Here is a 13565-nt window from a genome sequence, read left to right on the forward strand (position 1 = left end):
CTGTTGGAGCTACACCCGCGATAATATCATCAAAATATGTGTATGCCACCAATACAATTTGATTTGATTGTACGATGCAATACGATTGGCTGCATCACCGCTTGGTATGGCAACTGCTTGGCATCTGACGCAAAGACGCTTCAGAGAGTTGTGCGTACGGCCCAGTACATCACTGGGGCCCGAGCTCCCTGTAATCCATGACCTCTACACCATACAGTGTCAGATGAAGACTGACACCGTAAATAAAAATTGTCAAAGACTCCAGCCACCCAAGTTCTATCTGCTACCGCACAGTAAGCAGTACCGATGCAGCAAGTCTGGAACCAGCAGGACCAAATAGTTATTCTGAGTATCTATTGGTTAACTGTTTAACTATCTGAATTGAACCTTTTTGCACTAACTCTTTTGACTCATCACATATGCTGCTGGTACTATTCATTATGTATCCTTTTGCCTAGTCCCTACCTTTTGCCTAGTCCCTACCTTTTGCCTAGTCCCTACCTATACCTATATTATCCCTACCTATATGTACAGGGGGCGGCAGGTAGCCTAGTGGTTAGAGTGTTGGACTTGTAACCGAAAGGTTGCAAGATCGAATTCCTGAGCTGACAAAGTAAAAATCTGCTGTTCTGCCCCTGAACAAGGCAGTTAACCCACTGTTCCTAGGCTGTCATTGAAAATATGAATTTGTTCTTAAATGATTTACCTAGGTAAAAAATGTATAATAATATCTACCTCAATTACCTAGTACCCCTGCACATCGACTCAGTACTGGTACCCTGTGCATACAGCCAAGTTATCATTGTGTATTTATTCATCATAGTACTTTTTTTTTTTCTCTCTCTCTGCATTGTTGGAAAAGGGCCCGGCCCGTAAGTAAGCATTTCACTGTTTACGCAGCATATGACAAATACATTTTTATTTGAAATGTATGCGTGTGTGGAATGCTGACTTTGTCACAAGGTGGCAGTATAGCCTCATTAAAGTATGAAGTCTGAACCCTGATCTACAACTGAACAGATTGAACAAAACTGTGCCCTCTGGTAGAAAACATACCCACACTTGGTAAATTGGTAGATGTTCTTATCCAGAGTGACTTATAGTTGGTGCATTCAATCAAGGTAAGACAACCACATATCACAGTAATTGAAAGTAAAACCTTCCTCAAAAAAGCAGACATCAACCACACCAAGAACTCTATCTATACGTCACCACATGAAGATGTTTGCTTTCGCATGGTACCCCAATCCAGATTAATCAAAAGAAGAAGAATCTCATTATAGCATGTGTAGTGTTGCAAAGGGAGGGCATTTTACCAGTACCATTTACAATTTTACTTTCAAAAGTTTGGCGAATTTGTAAAAGGTCTAGAATAATAAAAGAAGCATGTGAGATCAGTATTACACCTGCATATGCTATATTTGTTTTGCACGTTGCACCACAGTCTCCTGCCAATTTATGCCCCTTCCTTCCTCACTAAATCTCTGATCTCGCCCTGCAGTTAGACTCCTGCTAATAAATGATGGAGAACAGTGATTATGGTCCTAATGATAAACTGCTGTTGCATGGTGGGAATGAGCAGATGACAGAGTGCAGACACGTACACACGCACACACACACACACAGCCATGTCTCACTGTGTGGTCTGTGGTTGTACCGTGTGTCTGTGTGTGTGTGTGCGTGCCTGCGTGCATCTGATCTCCCTAAGGAGTCCTCAGACTGGACTTGGTTAATGAGATTATAACTCATTGCTGTCACAATCTGGGAACTCCCAGTTCCAATCCAATTCTAAACCCATGTCATTACCACACGTAAGCGTAGGTCTACCACAATGCAGTTAGGAATGTACGCTTGTTTATACACTGAACAAGAATACAAACACAACATGCAACAATTTCAACAATTTTACTGAATTACAGTTCATATAAGGATGTCAGTCTCTCAAAATAAATGAATTAGGCCCTAATTTCATATGACTGGGAATATAGATATGCATCTGTTGGTCACCTTAACAAAAAAGATAGGGGCGTGGATCAGAAAACCTTTCAGTATCTGAAGTGACCACCATTTGTCTCATGCAGAGCAACACATCTCCTTCGCATAGCGTTGATCAGGCTGTTGATTGAGGCCTGTGGAATGTTGTCCCACTCCTCTTAAATTGCTTTGCGAAGTTGCTGGATATTGGCAAGAACTGGAACACGCTGTAGATCCAGAGCATCCCAAACATGCTCAATGGGTGGCATGTCTGGTGAGTATGCAGGCCATGGAAGAACTGGGACATTTTCAGCTTCCAGGATATGTGTACAGATCCTTGCGAAATGGGGCCATGCAGCATCATAATGAAACATGAGGTGATAGCGGCGGATAAATGGCACGACAATGGGCCTCAGGATCTCATGACGGTATCCCTGTGCATTCAAATTGCCGTCGATAAAATACAATTGTGTTCTTTAGCCATCTCTTTCAAAATAACTTATGTTGGGAAACATTGTTGTATTTACAATGGAATTGACAGCATTTTAGCAACATTAAATCTTATTAAAATCTGTATCTATACAACCCCAGGAAGAATGACCCTTTAAAATATTTTTATAAAATCTGACAAGCTACCCCTTGGTCATTTTCACTTTTTCAGAAATTCTTAGAATGTTTGGGAATTATGTATGCTAAGGCATTTGTGAAAACGCTATAGCAATATAGAGTGGGAAGTTGGCCGTGCGTTTGGACAATTAATAGACACTGCAGTAAATAAAACCAAATAAAGACATTTGTCTTGTCCAGGACCGGAGTCTACAAAGACTGGAATGCTATTGCCAAATCAGAGCTACAGTAGACCTTTATACAAACAAGCCATTTGACACACAGGCCTGCCATCATTGACTTTGAACTGGACTGTGTGTTTACAGGCAGTTGCAAAAGCATGACTTTAGATCATTAGAACGCATTCGCCAAAAGACACCTGAGTGAATTTCTGCAAATATGTAAACACCACGGGAGTCCTCTTACGTTTGGGAACTTTACAGTCCTATTGATCAAACAACCATGGAAAACCAGGCTCTCTATACCTCAGTTATGCAACAAAAATGTTTTAACCTTTATTTAACTAGGCAAGTCAGTTAGAGAACAAATTCTTATTTACAATGACAGCCTACCGGGGAACAGTGCTTTGTTCAGGGGTAGAATGACAGATTTTTTACCTTGTCAGCTCGGGGATTCAATCCAGCAACCTTTTGGTTACTAGGCCAATGCTCCAACTGCTAGGCTACCTGCCAGCCCACAACAACAATATCAACAACTAATGGTAGCTAGAGCTAGATGAGCTAAAATCTAAAGAAGGAACATTTCAGCTAGTTGGCCGTCAAAATTGCACTGCTAGCTGTGCCACTAGAGATTCTGGGTTCGAGTCCAGGCTCTGTTGCAGCCAGCCGCGACTGGGAGGCCCATGGGGCGGCGCACAATTGGCCCAGCGTCGTCCGGGTTAGGGAGGGTTTGACCGGCAGGGATATCCTTGTCTCATCGCGCACTAGCGACTCCTGTGGTGGGCCGGGCGCAGTGCACGCTGACACAGTCGCCCGGTGTACAGTGTTTCCTCCGACACATTGGTGCGGCTGGCTTCCGGATTGGATGGGCATTGTGTCAAGAAGCAGTGCGGCTTGGTTGGGTTGTGTTTCGTAGGACGCATGGCTCTCGACCTTCGCCTCTCCTGAGTCCATACGGGAGTTGCAGCGATGAGACAAGACTGTAACTACTACTAATTGGATACCACGAAATTGGGGAGAATTTTTTTTTTAAATAAAATTTGCACTGATAAACACCGAGGCCTGTACTCTGGAGCGGGATCGATTTGGAGGTGGAGGGTCCGTCATGGTCTGGGGCGGTGTGTCACAGCATCATCGGACTGAGCTTGCTGTCATTGCAAGCAATCTCAACGCTGTGCGTTACAGGGAAGACATCCTCCTCCCTCATGTGGTACCCTTCCTGCAGGCTCATCCTGACATGACCCTCCAGCATGACAATGCCACCAGCCATACTGCTTGTTCTGTGCGTGATTTCCTGCAAGACAGGAATGTCAGTGTTCTGCCATGGCCAGCAAAGAGCCTGGATCTCAATCCCATTGAGCACGTATGGACCTGTTGGATAGGAGGGTGAGGGCTAGGGCTATTCCCCCCAGAAATGTCCATGAACATGCAGGTGCCTTGTTGGAAGAGTGCGGTAACATCTCACAGCAACAACTGGCACATCTGGTACAGTCCACAAGGAGGAGATGCACTGCAGTGCTAAATGCAGCTGGTGGCCACACCAGATACTGACTGTTACTTTTGATTTTGATCCACCCCCCCCCCCCCCACTTTGTTCAGGGACACATTATTAATTTTCTGTTAGTCACATGTCTGTGGAACTTGTTCAGTTTATGTCTCAATTGTTGAGTCTTGTTATGCTCATACAAATATTTACACATGTTAAGTTTGCTGAAAATAAACGCAGTTGACAGTGAGAGCACGTTTCTTTTTTTGCTGAGTTTAGCTACACAAATGAGAGAACACCTCACTCTGACCATTTTACTTGCCGTAGCAGAGCTGGTTAGGCTGTTTACATATTATCTAGAGCATTCTTGACTAACTATTACTTTTTTTGCATACGTTTAATGACATCGGTCTTATTCAGCAGGTGTTGCGCATTCGTAAATTAATCAGGTGAATCCAAGAGATATGCTAACTGTATAACAGTCGTTCTAGTTCTTGCTAGCTAACCAAATGACACTTGCATCTTTAGCTGTGTATAATCAAAGAAAAAACGATATGAGGGAAAAAGATCACTCACCCAATCCGTGTTTTTAGCTTGCTGACTTGTGATCATTGCCCTTGCCATTTTGATTGTATTGACATTTCCAACCTTAGTTACATTCGTCCGTTTTTGTCCAGAGTCATTATAACTGAAACAGTGCATATCGAATGGAGGCAGCAAACAATGTTCCAGGGCAGCTGTGATTTACAACGTGATAGCAATATTTTTTAGACTACCAAGAAATGTATTGATGAATTATATTAATCATGCATTGAACTGAATCCATCTATTCTGCCAACAATGATTTAGTGTATGTCATGGAATGTTGAGTCAAATAGAACCTATTTTTAAACCTCTTGTAAAGTTGGTTTTGTAGCATAAACTGGGAATTTGATATTTTGGACTGATATTATGATTATCTGTTTGTTTCATATCTGTAAAGTAGTTAAAATGCTGTCAGTTCCACTTTAAACTTTAGGTCACCAGTTACTTTGTGTGCTAATAATCATTAAATGTTTTTTGGAATGGGAAGTCATAATTTTGCCAAAAAGTTCCCAAACGGCCTGCCCAGCGAAGGAAAGGCACCCTGTGTGATGGTCTAAGTCCACAACAATGCTTAAACCCTATCGATATGATTGGGTGGGCCTATCAGGGCCTTGCTCCCCAGTGAGTGGGCCTCTATCCACTCAGGCCCATCCATGTATTCCCCCCGATGCAAACAGCGTGTGACGACAATTGCCCTTCACAAATAGCTTACTAACCAACACTTCAGACCAAACTCTTTCAATAGCTGGTTTGCATACCTATTGTTGCCTTAGTTAGCATTTACTGGTAGATATCATACCTTATCGGCTACCAATGTCATTCTTCTGTGAGCTGTTCCATGCCAAAACCAGTTGAGAACTGAGAGAAGACCAAGAAACTCAATATGTGGTCTTGAGACCAGACTCGAGACCGAGACCAGTCTCGAGTACTACAATACTGGCCAATCGTATATAATTTAACATAGTGGTGTCGCACACACATTTGGAAAACAGACATCTGCATGGTGTCCATATTAGGACAACCTCAGTTTTTAGAATACGTTTTTTATTGCTGTTTACTGTGGTGTGGAACAGAAAAAGAAAATAGTTTTTTGGTGTCATAATGATCTGATGCAACCAATTAATTTAGTTTATCCTTACTGGCCAATGCATCCGAGGTTACCATTTATATGCACAGATCATACGGTCCCTGTTAGAAACCCCCTGGGATGTTTGTAGTTAAATGGAGTTGAGGTCATGGCCTGGGCAGTTTGCGGTTTGTGGCCTAACTGGGACCTTTCACCCTCATTGTGTTTATATGTGTTATTCAGAACATGATACTCTGACTTCAGTGCATTGGTACATCTTATTTAGTGTGTTACTGGTCTGACCTTGCCTGGTCCCAGATCTTGTTGTGCTCTTGCTAACTCCATTGCTGTCCTTGTCAAGCCAAACAATGAGTATGGAGGAAACACACCATGTGGAGGTGTGTCACTGTTATAGTCCATATTAGGAAACACCCAGTAACAGAGAGCCAAGTAACTGACTCATCTGTATCCATTAAAGCGGAGTATTGAAACTAAAACTGACGCTAATCTCCATGTATATTTATCAGACTCAAACATCTTGTTTTAACAGCCTCTCAGATTTCTCCCCAGATGTCAGGGGGGCTGTGCATCAGAAGCATTGTGGATCATTTTAAAAGAAAAGTGCCTTTATCAGGTTATATCAAATTAATTAACTCAATGACCCTATTACACCACTGTGATATTCTGCTGTAACTCCTACCATTATCTAATTGACATTGTTATGTATAAACAAAGGAGAGGTTCAAAGTATAGTATATTTTTTACTTATCAAAAGCCATGTGATTGCAGAACATCCACTTACCTACTACCTCAGAGTAAGGTGTAATACTGATAGCATTTTACCACATACCCTTCGCTTGCCTAGTAACAAGCCCAAACAATGCGAAGGTTACTGGAAAGGGAGTAGGCAAAGTGGAAGCAATTATCATCATTTTAGTTTGATGAGTAAGTGCAGAGCTGAGAAGAAGTTATCACAGCATAAGGGCTTTCTGTGTTAGTATCCATGTGGAAGAAATCAATTGATTTCAAATTGGCTCTTTTGTCTTTTGTACACAAAAATATAAACGCAACATGTAAAGTGTTGGTCCTATGTTTCATGAGCTGAAATAAAACATCTCTCAATTTTCCATATGCACAAAAAAATATTTATTTCTCTCAAATTGTGTGCACAAATTTGTTTCAATTCCTGTTAGTGAGCATTTCTCCTTAGCCAAGATAATCCATCCACCTAAAAAGTGTGGCACATCAAGAAGCTGATTAAAGAGCATGATCATTACACAGGTGCAACTTGTGCCTGGGACAATAAAAGGCCACTTTAAAATGTGCCGTTTTGTCACACAACACAATGCCACAGATGTCTCTAATTTTGAGGGAGTGTGCAATTTGCATGCTGACTGCAGGAATGTCCACCAGAGCTGTTGCCAGATAATTGAAAGTTAATTTCTCTACCATCAGCTGCCTCCAACGTCGTTTTAGAGAATTTGGCAGTACTTCCAACCTGTCTCACAACCGCAGAAAACATGTAACCATGCCAGCCCAGGACCTCCACATCCAGCTTCTTCACCTGTGGGATCGTCTGAGACCACAGGTGGGGGTGGTGCTGAGGAGTATTTCTGTCTGTAATAAAGCCCTTTTTTTGTGTAGAACAATTCATTCTGATTGGCTGGGCCTGGCTCTCCAGTGGGTGGGCCTATGCCTTCCAAGGCCAACCTATGGCTGCACCCCTGCCCAGTCATGAGAAATCAATTGATTAGGGCCTGATTTATTTATTTAAATGGACTGATTCCGTTATTGAACTGTAACTCAGTAAAATCTTTGACATTTTTGCATGTTACATTTATATTTTTGTTCAGTATAGTTGCAGTTATCACAGAACACCATTAAGACAAGTGTGAGCAGGCAATGTGTGACATCCACTTGAACATTCTCAATTCAGGTTCAAGAGAGATGCAAATAAATGCATCACGTTTAGTTTACTTGCAGAGGTGGATTGTGGTTCTTTTGTAGATCAGTATACCTACAGTATAGCCTACCACAACTCACACAGTGGCACACACTGAACTACAGTATAACATCCTAGTTAGCATTTCACAGTATGAGCACACAAGTTCAACTGTCATTAAGTAGCCCTCATGTTGGCATTTCTCATGATGCAGACATACCGTGGCTTGCGAAAGTAATCACCCCCTTGGCATTTTTCCTATTTTGTTGCCTTACAGCCTGGAATTAAAATAGATTTTTGGGGGGGGGTTGTATCATTTGATTACACAACATGCCTACCACTTTGAAAATGCAAAATATTTTTTTATTGTGAAACAAACAAGAAATAAGACAAAAAAACTGAAAACTTGAGCGTGCATAACTATTCACCCCCCAAGTCTATACTTTGTAGAGCCACCTTTTGCAGGAATTACAGCTGCAAGTATCTTGGGGTATGTCTCTATAAGCTTGGCACATCTAGCCCCTGGAATTTTTGCACATTCTTCAAGGCAAAACTGCTCCAGCTCCTTCAAGTTGGAGGGGTTCCATTGGTGTACAGCAATCTAAGTCATACCACAGATTCTCAATTGGATTGAGGTCTGGGATTTGACTAGGCCATTCCAAGACATGTAAATGTTTCCCCTTAAACCACTCGAGTGTTGCTTTAGCAGTATGCTTATGGTCATTGTCCTGCTGGAAGGTGAACCTCCGTCCCAGTCTCAAATCTCTGAAACAGGTTTCCCTCAAGAATTTCCCTGTATATAGCGCCATTCATCATTCCTTCAATTCTGACCAGTTTCCCAGTCCCTGCTGATGAAAAACATCCCCACAGCATGATGCTGCCACCACAATGCTTCACTATGGGGATGATGTTCTCGGGGTGATGAGAGGTGTTGAGTTTGCGCCAGATATAGCATTTTCCTTTATGGCCAAAAAGCACAATTTTTGTCTCATCTGACCAGAGTACCTTCTTCCATATGTGTGGGGAGCCTCCCACATGCCTTTTGGGCAACACCAAACGTGTTTGCTTATTTATTTTCTTTAAGCAATGGCTTTTTTTCTGGTCACTCTTCCGTAAAACCCAGCTCTGTGGAGTGTATGGCTTAAAGCAGTCCTATCGACAGATACTCCAATCTCCGCTTCGCTTTGCAGCTCCTTCAGGGTTATCTTTGGTCTCTTTGTTGCCTCTCTGGTTAATGCCCTCCTTGCCTGGTCCGTGAGTTTTGGTGTGTGGCCCTCTCTTGGCAGGTTTGTTGTGGTGCCACATTCTTGCCATTTTTTAACAATGGATTTAATTGTGCTCCATGGGATGTTCAGTTTCTGATATTTTTGTATAACCCAAGCCTGATCTGTACTTCTCCACAACTTTGTCCCTGACCTGTTTGGAGAGCTCCTTGGTCTGCATGGTGCCCCTTGCTTAGTGGTGTTGCAGACTCTGGGGCCTTTCAAAACAGTTGTGTATATATATTGAGATCATGTGACACTTAGATTGCACACAGGTTGACTTTATTTAACTAATTATGTGACTTCTGAAGGTAATTGGTTGCACCAGATCTTATTTAGTGGCTTCATAGCAAAGGGGGTGCACGCACCACTTTTCCGTTTTTTATTTTTGAGAATTTTTTGAAAAGTTTTTTTTTCACTTCACCAATTTTGACTATTTTGTGTATGTCCACTACATGAAATCCAAATAAAAATCAATTTAAATTACAGGTTGTAATGCAACAAAATAGGTAAGCGCCAAGGGGGATGAATACTTTTGCAAGGCACTGTATACTCAATTGTCTGCCTTTATTCATTGTACTTTCAATTATTGGGTCATTCTTGAATTGCGGTGGCATTTGGGCAGGCCTTTTGGAAAAAATGAAGTACATTTTTCTATATGCTTTTATCTAAATGTATTTGGGTACATCTTTAAATTCTAAATCAACTAATATGGCAGCTCAGTGACTTTAAATCATTTGTACCATTATTATAACATTGTGCCACAGGTAGTACTAGTAACACCAATGGCTTTAGGTTATTAAAGATTTTATTAAAAAGAGGCCACAGATGCTCAAATATAAGGTCATTAACCCTTTAAAAAATATTTACTAAAGCGATATGATTAATAATTTAGCACACAATGTCATTTCCCTTTTATTAAATTGAGTAACATCAATGACACTTTATTTAGACACACCAAATTATCAACAGAATCTTCAAATTTATGATGTACTAAAAGGGTGTGATTAGCTAATAATTTGATTTAATATAGAGCCCTTGCCCGATAAGTTTGCTACTGGAGGGAATGCTCAAGGTCCTTGTATAGAGTGTCTACAGAAACTATTCATACCCCTTGACTCCCCCCCTTGATTAACAAGTCACATAAGTTGCTTGGAATGGGGAGTTTTTCAGGATAAAAAATAAACGGTATGGCGCTAAGCACAGGCAAAATCCTAGAGGAAAACATGGTTCAGTCTGCTTTCCAGTGGACACTGGGAGATTAATTCATCTTTTAGCAAGACAACAACCTGGGCTTACAATAGCCCATATTAATATATGTAGCCTTAGTAAAAAGGTTCATGAAATCAACAACTTGCTAACATCAGATAACATTCATATATTAGCAATTTTTTGTTGACTCACTTAGATAATTCATTTGATGATACAGCAGTAGCAATACAGGGATATAACATCTATAGAAGAGACAGGAATTGTTATGAGGGAGGTGTTGCTGTATATATTCAGAGCCATATCCCTGTAATGCTTAGAGAATATCTTATGTCAAGTGTTATTGAAGTGTTGTGGTTGCAGGTTCACCTGGCACAGCTAAAGCCTTTTTTTTGGTTGGTTGTTATTGAACACCAAGTGCTAACAGTGAGTATCTAAATAATATGTGTGAAATGCTTGATAGTTTATGTGATATAAACATAGGTCTACTATATTGGGGACCTGAATATTGACTGGTTTTCATCAAGTTGTTCACTCAAGAGGAAGCATCTCACTGTAACCAGTGCCTGTAATCTGGTTCAGGTTATTAATCAACCTACCAGGGTATTTACAACCACTACAGGAACAAGATCATCCACATGTATTGATCACATTTTTACTAATACTGTAGAGCTTTGTTCTAAAGCTGTATCCTTACCCATTGGATGCAGTGATCACAACATAGTGTTTATATCCAGAAAAGACAGTTCCCAAAAGCTAGACCTAATATAGTGTATTAGAGATCATCTAAAGATTTTGCTATGACTCTTATGTGGAGGATGTTAAATATTTGTTGGTCTGATGTGATTAATAAGGAGCATCCAAATGCTGCACTTGATGAATCTATGAAATTCCCTTCTTCAAATTATTGATAAACATGCACCTGTTAAGAAACTGGCTGTTTGAACTGTTGAGGCTCCATGGATGGATGAGGAATTGAAAAACTGTATGGTTGAAAGAGAAGGGGCAAAAGGAATGGCAGTAAGTCTGGCTGCACATCTGCAAATTGAGAAATTATGTGACTAACCTCAACAAAAAGAAGAAACTGCCAAGATCAATGATATAAAGAATGAGTAAATTAAATTATGGACAACAAGATAAATTCAACTCCTTCTTTCATCGAATCAGATGGCGTATTCATCACAAAACCATTTGATGTTGCCAATTATGATTACTTTATTGGCAAAGTGCGCAAACTTAGGCAGGAAATGCCAACAATGATGAATACTCATTGCCATTGTACTCGTGAATAAAAAAACCGATCTTCTTGGTAAGCAACTCCGGTTTAGATTTGGCCTCGTTTTAGTTTTTGATTTTGAAACCAGGTTTGCTGTTCACTTTGCGCTATGTAAGATGGAAGGTAATTCCATGCACTCATGGCTCTGTATAATACTATGTTTAATGGAATTTGTTCTGGACCTGGGGACTGAAAAGACCCCTGGTGGCATTTCTGGTGCAGTACATGTTGAGTGCCCTTCTCTATAAGCATGCTGAAAGTCTGTTGTTTATAGAGAACTAGCATTGTATTTGGTCAAACACAATTTTTTCCAACAGTTTGCTAGGAGCTGGCAGCAAGCTTATAGGTATGCTGTTAGAACCAGTAAAGGCCGCTTGACCACTCTTGGGTAGCGGAAAGACTTTGGCTTCACTCCAGGCCTGAGGACAAAGACTTTCCTCTAGGCTCAGATTAAAAATAAGACAGATAGGAGTGGCTATAGTCAGTTACCATCCTCAGTAGCGTTCCATCGAAGTTGTCAACGCCAGGAGGTTTGTCATTATTGATTGATAATTTTTCCACCTCTCCCCACATGAACTTTACAAAATTCAAACCTGCAATGCTTTTCTTTCATTATTTGTTTTTTTATGCATGAATACAATTGCTCACTGTTCGTTGTTGGCATTTGCTGCCTATGTTTGCCCACTTTGCCAATGAAATAATCATTAAAATAATTGGCAACATCAAATGGTTTTGTGATAAGTCATCTGATTCGATGAAAGATGGAGTATTCGTCTTTCTCCCCATAATTTCATTTAAAGTTTCATTTAAGGCTTCATAAAACAGTTTCTTCTTTTTGATGAGTTTAGTCACATAATTTCTCAATTTGCAGTAAATAAGCTATTCAGATGTGCAGCCAGACTTTCAACCATAGTTTTTCAATTCCTCATCAATCCATGGAGCGCTAACAAACTATCAGTTTCTTAACAGGTGCATGTTTATCAATAATTGGAAGAAGCAATTTCATAAATTCAAGTGCAGCGTCTGGATGCTCCTTATTAATCACATCAGACCAACACATATTTTTATCATCCACATCAGAGTCACAGCAAAATCCTTTGTATGATCTCTTATACACTATTTTAGGCCCAGCTGTTAGAACTTTGGCATTCCTGGATATAGCCACTATAATGTGATCACTGCATCCAATGGGTACGGATACACATTGAAAACAAAGTGAGTCTCAGAAATGGCTAATATATGAATGTTATCTGATTTTGGCAAGTTGATTTCATGACCTTTATTTCTAAGGCTACATATATTAATATGGGCTATTTTCAGCCTTTCCTGGGTAGCTTATCAGAGATAGACATAATACTGAAAAGAGCAAACAAAGCAAGAGAATAAAATATACAATCACCAGTCCATTAATCAGTTTGTGTGTGTGAAGCTATAAACCCATAGGCTTGGCTCTCTCATCCCTTCCCGGCTTCTGGGAGGGAGGGTGGACAATGAGCCTGTCGTAGCGGATGTAAGCAATGTCCCCACGCGCTCTGGCAGCTTTCATGGCTGGGATCAGTTCTTTCCTCTTCTGGCGCACAGCTTCAGGATAGTCCTCGTTGAGGAAGATATACATTCCTCTCAAGTTCTTGGCTCTTTCCAGAACAGCTACCTTGTCCTTGAACCTCAGGAACTTGACCACTATCGGCCTATCACCTGGGCCAGGGGTGGGTTTTCCAGTCCTGTGGGCGTGCTCCACCTCCCTATGGTCCAGCTCAGAGACCATTTCCCTCACTTTGTCTTCAGATACCGTCTAGGTCTCATGTAAAGATTCCGCAATTCCGTCCACAACCATGTTCCGCCTTGATTGTCCCTCAATTTATCTGTCATTGTTATCATGGATTCACACACATAACTGATATCCTCTCTCAATGACTTAGACTGCTGTCATCTTGCCTTTCTCCTGTTTCAACTCATCGAGCTGACCCTGGGAGAATTTTA

The sequence above is a fragment of the Salmo trutta genome, chromosome 19, assembly GCF_901001165.1.
Source record: "Salmo trutta chromosome 19, fSalTru1.1, whole genome shotgun sequence".
Classification (NCBI taxonomy): domain Eukaryota; kingdom Metazoa; phylum Chordata; class Actinopteri; order Salmoniformes; family Salmonidae; genus Salmo; species Salmo trutta.